General features: G+C 34.5%; 1 protein-coding gene across 13 annotated transcripts in view; it reads right to left on the reverse strand.

The window, feature by feature from the left end:
- LOC106882686 (vitamin D3 receptor) overlaps nucleotides 1-9,680 on the reverse strand; it is a 761,413-nt gene that overhangs the window by 224,558 nt on the left and 527,175 nt on the right. For 8 of the 13 annotated variants that reach the window (XM_052965745.1, XM_052965755.1, XM_052965743.1 and 5 more), the window contains one exon: nucleotides 837-915. The exons of the other annotated variants lie outside the window; for them this stretch is intronic. The gene's annotated coding sequence lies outside the window, so the exon portion shown is untranslated. The remainder of the gene's footprint in view (nucleotides 1-836; nucleotides 916-9,680) is intronic. 13 annotated transcript variants of the gene reach the window in all.

Below are 9,680 nucleotides of genomic sequence, written 5' to 3' on the forward strand. Positions count from 1 at the left end.
TATATATATATATATATATATATATATGTGTGTATGTGCGTGTGAATGTTTTTGTGTCTGTGTTTGTCCCCCTAGCATTGCTTGACAACCGATGCTGGTGTGTTTATGTCCCCCGTCACTTAGCAGTTCAGCAAAAAGAGACCGATAGAATAAGTACTAGGCTTACAAAGAATAAGTCCCGGGGTCGATTTGCTCGACTAAAGGCGGTGTTCCAGCATGGCCACAGTCAAATGACTGAAACAAGTAAAAGAGTAAAAGAGTAATCAGTATAGAGACTCAGAGTTTCTGCTTCTATTCATTCATTCATTCATTCATTCATTTATTCATACACATACACATCATCATCATCATCATCATCATCATCATCATCATTATCATCATTTAACATCCACTTTTCTGTTTGCATGGATCAGACAGAATTTGTGTGTTCCAGGAGAACTTTCTCTTCAAAACATCCTTTCTATGTATCCAGATTATCACCTGCTACAGTTTTTATGGCTATTATAATTCAGTTACAAAATATGGAAACATGGTGTAACATATGATGTTGAAGATAAAAATTACAAAATATCATAAACGGATTGCTACAAATATAAGCTTATCCATGAACATGACTTCCATTTCCCTTATTGCTCAAAATTACTACAACATGTATATTACAAAACTGAAGCCACAAATTTGCAGGTCAAGTGTCATCAATAACAAATCAGAGCTGAAATGTAACAAAATATTCAGGATTGCAATCGTTACTGTGTTTTAGTATGAGAGAAGTTTATAAACCTGACTATAGCAACTTTTCAAATTCATAATGTCATAAATATCAGCAAGCATCTTACCAGAAGATAGGAATCCAACCAACCATCTTTATTGGATCAGCAGAGTTGAATTTCAGAATATCAATTGTCATATTTGAAGCTAAAAGCACATGAAACAAGCGCTGACTTTAATTCTCAAGTTTGTAACTCAATCATTAATGGCTCTAAAGGCAATAAATTTGTAGAAAATTATGCAAATCTCAAAAAGTAAAAAAAAAATATTATAAGATGGTAATAATGATGACAACAACAAAATTTCTATATGAAGTAGTAGCAATAATGATAATGATGACAATTTGTCACAAAGCTTTTTTGAGGATTTCATTTGAAAATTTAGATTTAGAGATTTCAAAGATATGATGACTGCTGGTTGATAACAATTTCATCAGATTAAGTTATGAGTGATAAGATGAGGAAAAAAAACAAAATCAGCAACCTGAGCAAGACAAGCAGACAAGTTTGGCATTAATATGCTATCTGATAAGACAATTGTAATTCTGATGAGTACTACATGAGCAATAGCCAGGGAAGGAGTGCATCAGAATACTTGATCTGGTTATATTGTATAAATATATGATGAAATCTGAATGAAGAAAATAAATATGGCAGTGGATGTTACTGGATAGTAGCAAATGGGTGTGTGACAGTTTTTCTTTTCTTTTTTAGACTCAGAAAAGCTATGACTGAGCAAATGCAGGCTATCTTTAAGCTGACTTTATCTAATATGTCAATGACTTTGATCATCATTTTGATTGAGCAGAATGATGGCAAACGATGTCTCAATCATAGCCATTCAGTTTGCTTATATTTTTTCCCAGACAATATCAAGGAAAGTTTTATGCAAATGAGTCCTTTCTTTTGAAACATGGTATGGTTTGAGGGAGATTTGGTTGTTATTTCTAACAAGAAAGTGATCACAAAGAAGCTGTTTTATCAGCTGAATTGTAGTAAATTGTTTCAAACAGAGCAGGTAGATATATGATTGTAAATTGGTGGCAGTTTTATTTAATCTCAGGTCTGCGCTAATGAAGCAGAAGTACGATCATAGACATTTTAGTGTCTACTTCTATCATTGGTTGTAAATATGTAAAATGCAACCTGTAAGCTCTTCATTCCCATGAATGTATGTAATTTAAAGTTCAATGTTTGGGTTTAATTTCATAGCAATGATTTTTAAGCATATCTTCCTTAGGATATGATGCTTATCTTTCTAAGGTAACATTCTGAGACATAAGTATCTCTTCCACATAGCTATCTAAAGTAATGCAGAATCAAACATGAGTGTGTGTGTGTGAATATTGATATTCTATGTCTTTGCTGTCACTGCCTTTGGCAATATGTCTCATTCTCCTGCACTTTCAAAGACCAGTGGAATAAAAAAAATCCTTTACTTGTAAAACAAGTAAGGACATCTGGCTGTAAAAATACAGCCTCAAGTAAATCTTCATGCTAGCACAGAAAAATAAAAAATAATAATAAATAGCTGTAAAATGAACGACTGTACACGCCACTTTTGTTTTTTAAATTTTGGCGTTTTTGTCTTGTTTTAAACTTAGATGTTCTTCAAATACCAATAAGAAATTAAAACTGTTTTTGGATGCCATAGAATTAAAAGTAGACAAAACTTTATGTGGAATTGTTAGTCAATGGTGATATTCTGAGAATATATGCTGCTAGTAGAACCAGCAAGGGAGCCATATTTGGTCATTCATCACACTAGAAATAATAGATAAATTGCATTGATATAGACCATCGATAGGTTTGTGGTTGTAATGTGTTTAGAGAGTAAAGTTTTGCCAATCAGACGAATATCAATTTTATTTAAATATTTTTTTGTTTCTTTTTAATGTAATTTTGTGAATGACTATGTATCATTTCTACAGTCCCATACATATTACAAATAGTTCAATAGAGGATTCCTTGTTCCTTGTAAAGTAACTGATCACAGCCAAAGCATTTCGTAGTTCTGAAAAAGCTTAGCCTGTTGAGAAGCAATTTCAGCTATATCATAGACATACTGATGTCACTATTTTTCGCAACAGTATAAGGATGTTGTAACAGCTTGTGTGACTAAGTAGTATGAAGGTTATAGTTATGTTGCTTATGTATAAAAAATAATCATTTTTTTCTTGCTGTGTAATTGTATCACTCTTGCTATTATTAAATGAGATTAGGTTATGTCCTAATTACAGGATGATTTTGAGGTCAGTTTCAAGAAGTAGTGCAAGTAAGGTGTCTAGATTGTGTTGGATAATGACTGTGCATGGAAAGCTAATCAAGCTAGATGGGAGGTATCATTTGCATAGAAGTGTGTTTGATGGTAATTAACAGTAAGGACATTATTCATCCATGAAAATGTGGGTTGATAAAACGTAGGTCAAAGAGAGGACGAGATAATAACTGTCATATGCTGCCACGAGTTGACTGAATGAGAAAATTTCAGTCCAAGAAGTGAGAAATGATTGCATGTTTTTTCTTGAGGTTTTTGTGCAAGACAGTCAAAGACTTTGATAAAGTCAAAGACTTTGATGAAGTCAAAGACAGTAATAGTGAATTTGCCGAAGTTGATGAAGTTGAGAATCTGCTAGTGTGAGATATGTCTCAAACCCGAAGTACAACTAACTTTATGGAAATCATATACATACATGTATAATTGGTATGGTGTAGGTATGCTGCATGTATATGCATATATGTGTGTGTGGTGTGTGTATATAAACACAGACAAACACACATTACAATAATATTTCTTCTATAAAGTACTATAAACTATTGTGGTTTATTTAGTGAACTTGTGTTAAGATAGAAGAAATTTGTATTAAATGTTGATCTCCCCAAATGCATGTATGCAATGTCAATAACTTTGTTCATAATCATCATCATGGTGTTTTTAGAGTTTACAATATTATTGCGTACAAATAATGTTATAATGTAAGTTCAATTAATTATGTCTCCTTTAAAAATGAAATGTCAAGTACAACCACAAGGTGCCTGAGAATAAAGACTTTGCTCATAACCACCATAAATTTTTCATAGCTTGCTACATTAGTGATCTTGAGTTTGACTCATTCAGATATACCTTCTGTGTGACAAGACTAATAGAAACTAGTCAAAAGACAGAAATATTACATTTAGTTCTTCAATTGCACAATTTCAGTATAACCAACCACTACTTCAATGTTTGTCAGTACAAAATTAAACTATTTATTCTAAGTGGGAGCAAACAGAGAGTCTGTATATAGTCACTTACTCTGCTAGAAACAGTAGGTATATCTGCATCAAAACTCAAACAATTGGCTAAAGAGAAAAGAAGAATGCAACAGATAATGTAGTCTTAAGATACACTATCTGAAAAGAAAAAGGTGAGACTGATACAGCTAGAACACATTGATCAGAGTTTAAAAGAAGTTGAAAAATAAAGTAGATTATTGGTACAATGTTTCACGCAGCACAGTACAAGGAATGCAGTGAAAACAATTTACTTATCTATTATTTAACAGTTACTTCTGCAGTTTCAGTTTACCAGCTGCTATCTCAATATGCTCAGAGTCAAACATCATTGGTTATACTCATAACTGTTGGATCACCAAAATTATTTATACTTAAAATGCAGGGTAGTGAAAACTGATTATTGTTTATCATACTATATTTTTCAAGATGTTTATTTTACGAATTTTAATCACTGGACTGCAGCCATGTGCAGGCATAGCCTTCAAGGATATAGTTGGTTATATCATTTCTAGTATTGCAATTTGGTAGTTAATGTATCAAATATTACAAAGATGAAAGCAAAAGTAGACCAGGATAGGATTGGAAGTTAGAGTGTAAAAGATATCGCCAAATGCCATAAGAGACATTTCTGTATGCAACACACTACCAATTCTGCCATCCGCTGCCTTTATAGGTCAGTGTTTACAAAATAGAACATTCATTCAAGAAATCTATCTACAGTGAAAAGAAATGAGTCACCTGTTCAAAATAGGAGATTATTTCATCTTGTAGTGAGCTGAAAATTTCATTTTTAAACATCAATACAAGACAGAAAAAAGATAATAAACAAATAAATTACATTTGCTTTAATGTGTTCTAAGTTAGCCTTTGTCATGCAACCCCAATGCTACTACAAACAACAACTGCACTGCCCCCACCACACACCACTACGGCTGGTAGAAGCACATCATTTTCCTTTTAAAACACAAAAGGAGGGTCCCTGTATATATTATCTTCTCCTTTGCATTAAAAAAATAAGAGAAATACCCACTTCTCTTATTGTCATTTTCATTACATCTTTAGAAACTATTCTGCTTTCTTTAGATTCTGTTGTCACTAGAAGCCAAATACATAAACACACACACATACATATATGGAGTGGGAGTCACATACATATATACCTCTATCACCTGCCCACTTTGACAACGTATGATATGTGTTAAACAGTAAATTGCTTGAGATTTGTGCCAAGATGAATTCACCAAGGACAATTAGATAGGGATGGTGGTGTCCAACGTTTTGCTATGTTGCTCTTATCAAAGGTTTATTAGAACCAGGTTAGAAAATACAAAGATATTTTATGGATTGCTTATACTAATTGTCTATAGATAAAATTAAGTCTAAAGGGTTCATATACATATCCCCCTCCTCCTCCTCACTACCACTGCCACCTCCACCACCACCACCACTTAACATCCATTTTCCAAACTGACATGAGTTGAACAGTCTGTTCTGGCTTTGTTTCTATGGCTGGATGCCCTTCCTGATACTAAACACTTTACAGAGTGTACTGGGTGCTTTCTAAGTGGCACCAACATTGGTGCTTCATGTTTGCATGGCTCACATGCAGATATAAACACACACACACACACACGTATACATGACAGTCAAAGAAAAGCAAGCAGGTTGAATGTTCAAAGTTACTGTCATCCCCACTTCTTGTAAAAGTATAATAAATAAGTACTTAAGAAAGGGCATTGCATAATTCAGTTTAATGTTAAATTGTTTTTATTATAATTTGACATAAAAATAAACATTAATATATTATAAAGTAAACTGATATGAAACTCAATACAAAACTACAGTCAGATACATTCTATATCATAAATAGCAACAATTATTTATAATTTGTGTCCTTCTGGTTCATTCAGATAGAAGGACCCAGTCTGAACAAGCTGGTGGCGTGAAACTTATAAGTAAATAATACCATTTATGATATAAAATAAGTTTACACACACACACACACACATAAATATCTACACAAACAAACTTACATTGTCGGCACTCCGTCGCTTACGACATCGAGGGTTCCAGCTGATCAGATCAACGGAACAGCCTGCTCGTGAAATTAACGTGCAAGTGGCTGAGCACTCCACAGACACGTGTACCCTTAATGTAGTTCTCGAGGAGATTCAGCGTGACACAGTGTGACAAGGCTGACCCTTTGAATTACAGGCACAACAGAAATAGGAAGTAAGAGTGAGAGAAAGTTGTGGTGGAAGAGTACAGCAGAGTTCACCACCATCCCCTGCCGGAGTCTTGTGGAGCTTTAGGTGTTTTTGCTCAATAAACACTCACAACGCCCGGTCTGGGAATCGAAACCGTGATCCTATGACTGCGAGTCCGCTGCCCTAACCACTGAGCCATTGCGCCTCCAGTCACACAAACTTATACACCTATCAATATCTACACACACAAAACAGAATTTCACAGATATAGCTGTTCATGTAACAGCAATATTCATGAAACTCCACATAGGCCCAGAGAGTTTTCTCAGCACTACAATGAACAATTACATTCTACTTTATTAATTCTAAAACACAATATGCCACTCCTTCTCTCCAGACTACTTGTGATTGACAACCATCAATCCCTCTTACCGATGACCATCTCTAACCGACCATCACCCCACTCTCTCTCTCTCGTTCCCTCCATCATCCCAAACACTGTATCAGCTAACATCCTCTTGTTCTTCGATCATCTCTCTGTCTCCTGTTCACCCGCAACACACAATTTCAGCCTCTTGTTCAATTTGTCAAGACTATATCTGTTGCCTTCTCACACATCTTTGATAACTTCTCATTTCTTATTTCTTTATTGCCCACAAGGGGCTAAATATAGAGGAGACAAACAAGGACAGACAAAGGGATTAAGTCGATTACATCGACCCCAGTGCATAACTGGTACTTAATTTATCGACCCCAAAAGGATGAAAGACAAAGTCGACCTCAGCGGAATTTGAACTCAGAACGTAACGGCAGACGAAATACCACTAAGCATTTCGCCCGGTGAGCTAACAATTCTCTTTTATTCATTTCTTTCTTGGGGGGGGGGGGGATGTATGTCTTTTAATGAATGACCTCATAATACAACTGGCTTGTTTTATGAGATACAAGTCAGCCTCACAAGTGCCAATGCCATGGTAATATACACATAATCTATTCTGTTATGTGGACAGTGAATGAATGGACATGTGGGGGTCAAAAGACCTTTTAGTTTGTGCAGGACATGACAGCCTCTCGAGTTTTGGTGCTATGATAAAATGCACCCAATTCAGTCAATTAGGTGGTTAGTGCTTGGAAGGGCACCCAACCATAGAAACCAAGCTTAAAATGAAATGCTTAAGCAAGACATGGTCCTCTGATCCATCTAGGAGGGCAGTAACACCAAATGACTGACTTAAAGTATGATGACTTGGCCTATTCTTACCAACATGGAAAGTGGCAATAAAACAATAGTGGTAATGAAGAAGAATATGTGCGTGTGTGTGTGTACGTGTGTGTGTGTGTGTGTGCATGTGTGTGAGTGTGCATGCATGTGTGTGGGCGTGTGTGTGTGTGTGTGTGTGTGTGTGTGTATGTACACGTGTGTATAAACTGATTAAATGGTATTTGAATGGTACCATGGAAAGAGATGAGACGCAATCTCTATTTCAGCAGTATATTGGATGCAGGAAAGTTCTCAGTACATCTTCACATTAGAAGTGTACCAAATCTGAGATATATATGTGTGTGTCAGTAATAAGGTAAACAAGTCTGTATATCTAAACCAAGGTTTCATTCACTTATATTGAAAGGATATACATTTTCTCTTAATCTGTTGATGTTAACAATTGAGCAAAAGCCAATGGAGCAGACCCATAGTTGTAATCCTGTTTACCTTACATATAATAAATATGGATGTAAGTTGATACAAAGTCAAGAATAATGGAATAATGCTTATGGAAGCAGTAATACATATCTAAACCTGTCACTGAATCCAAAACAAAAATCAGTTCATTTTTAGTCTTAGAAAGTAAATTTATTATGAATCATTTTTAATTTCTTCAGATTATCACCCCTTCTCATTCAGAGTGCAAACAATCACCACTAGGCTTTCTTTTACTTTCTCTTCACAAAGAGAAATTTTCAAAAATTAGAGAACATATTGTATACAGGATTTGATACACCTACCACAACCCTTCACTTATAAAGTTTATTATAAATATAAAGGCCACAAAGAGATAATGTGCTAGTCTACTGACCTCATAGTCAACTAGTTCAAATTTTACAGACATTATGACATGCCTCTGAACAATGCAAAGCTTACCTGATGGATTGAAAACGGAATACACTCCTACTCCCCAGCTGATAGCATTGAAATAGGGCATTCAGTTGTTCAAGCAACCACCTTAACACAAAGACCATTCATGCATTGGAGAAAAAAGGCATTTGTGTGTGTGTGTGTGTGTGTGTGTGTGTGTGTGCGTGTGCGTGTGTGTGCGTGTGGGGGAGAGAGAGAGATAGAGAGAGAGAGAAAGAGAGAGAGAGAGAGAGCAGCCATAGCTTATTTAATTAAAACAAAATTTTAATGAGTTTGTATTATGCAAATAGGTATACACATTTACATTTCTATAGTGATGTATATATATTAGTAGAACAGTGTACAAGTGCATTAACATATTCTTGTATATATTTACACAAACACTATTTATGCTGTACAAAACACACACACACGCAAACATGCAGCAGAACACCTATCCAAGTACCTGTGTGTATGCATGTCTTGTTTCCCTTGCTAAGTATGATGGCAGTGGTAGAATATTGAGGAAATAGAATTTAAAATTATCATAACACATACAAAAATAGATCTGATACATGTTTATACAACACATATATGCACGCACGCACGCACACACACACACACACACATACACCTTGTAGATGTAAATTGTCTTAGCTGAAGAAATATTTAATTAAAATAACCAAATGGAAATGAAAAGTTATACTTACAAAGTAATAGATACAGTCATAAATAGTCACAAAAAATAATACAAAACCATGAGACATAATAATCTTATTAATTAATTATAATTAAATAAACAAAATTGTTAGTTTTGTTAATATTTGATACTTGTTTGCTTTCATTTCAAAGTGTACTTTTATCTTACTGGATATTTGAATTTAGTAATGGTCAAAAACTACTTTATACATTAGTGAGTGTGTGTGTGTGTATGTCTATATGCACACACATTAGCTATCATCATTAGACACACGTATACAGTATACATATATAAAGCTACCATGAAGAGAGTAGATCATCATCATCATCATCATCCTATAATCTCCATTTTCCATGATAGCATAGGTGTTTTATATATATATATATATATATATCATCGTAAATATACAGGGATTAGCATTGAGTTGCTTCTCCAACATACTGAAAATTTAGAAATAGCAGTCAAAAAACTACTGATTCCAAACTACAAATTTTTCTCTAAATGGATGGCGATATTTATGGCGCACATAGAACAAAAAACCAGAGTGAAAAGCAAAAACAAACCTGCCTTTAGTTAATTGGATACGAACGTTTCGCGATATATATATATATATATAT

Source organism: Octopus bimaculoides, chromosome 2 (assembly GCF_001194135.2).
Source record: "Octopus bimaculoides isolate UCB-OBI-ISO-001 chromosome 2, ASM119413v2, whole genome shotgun sequence".
NCBI classification, from domain to species: Eukaryota; Metazoa; Mollusca; class Cephalopoda; order Octopoda; family Octopodidae; genus Octopus; species Octopus bimaculoides.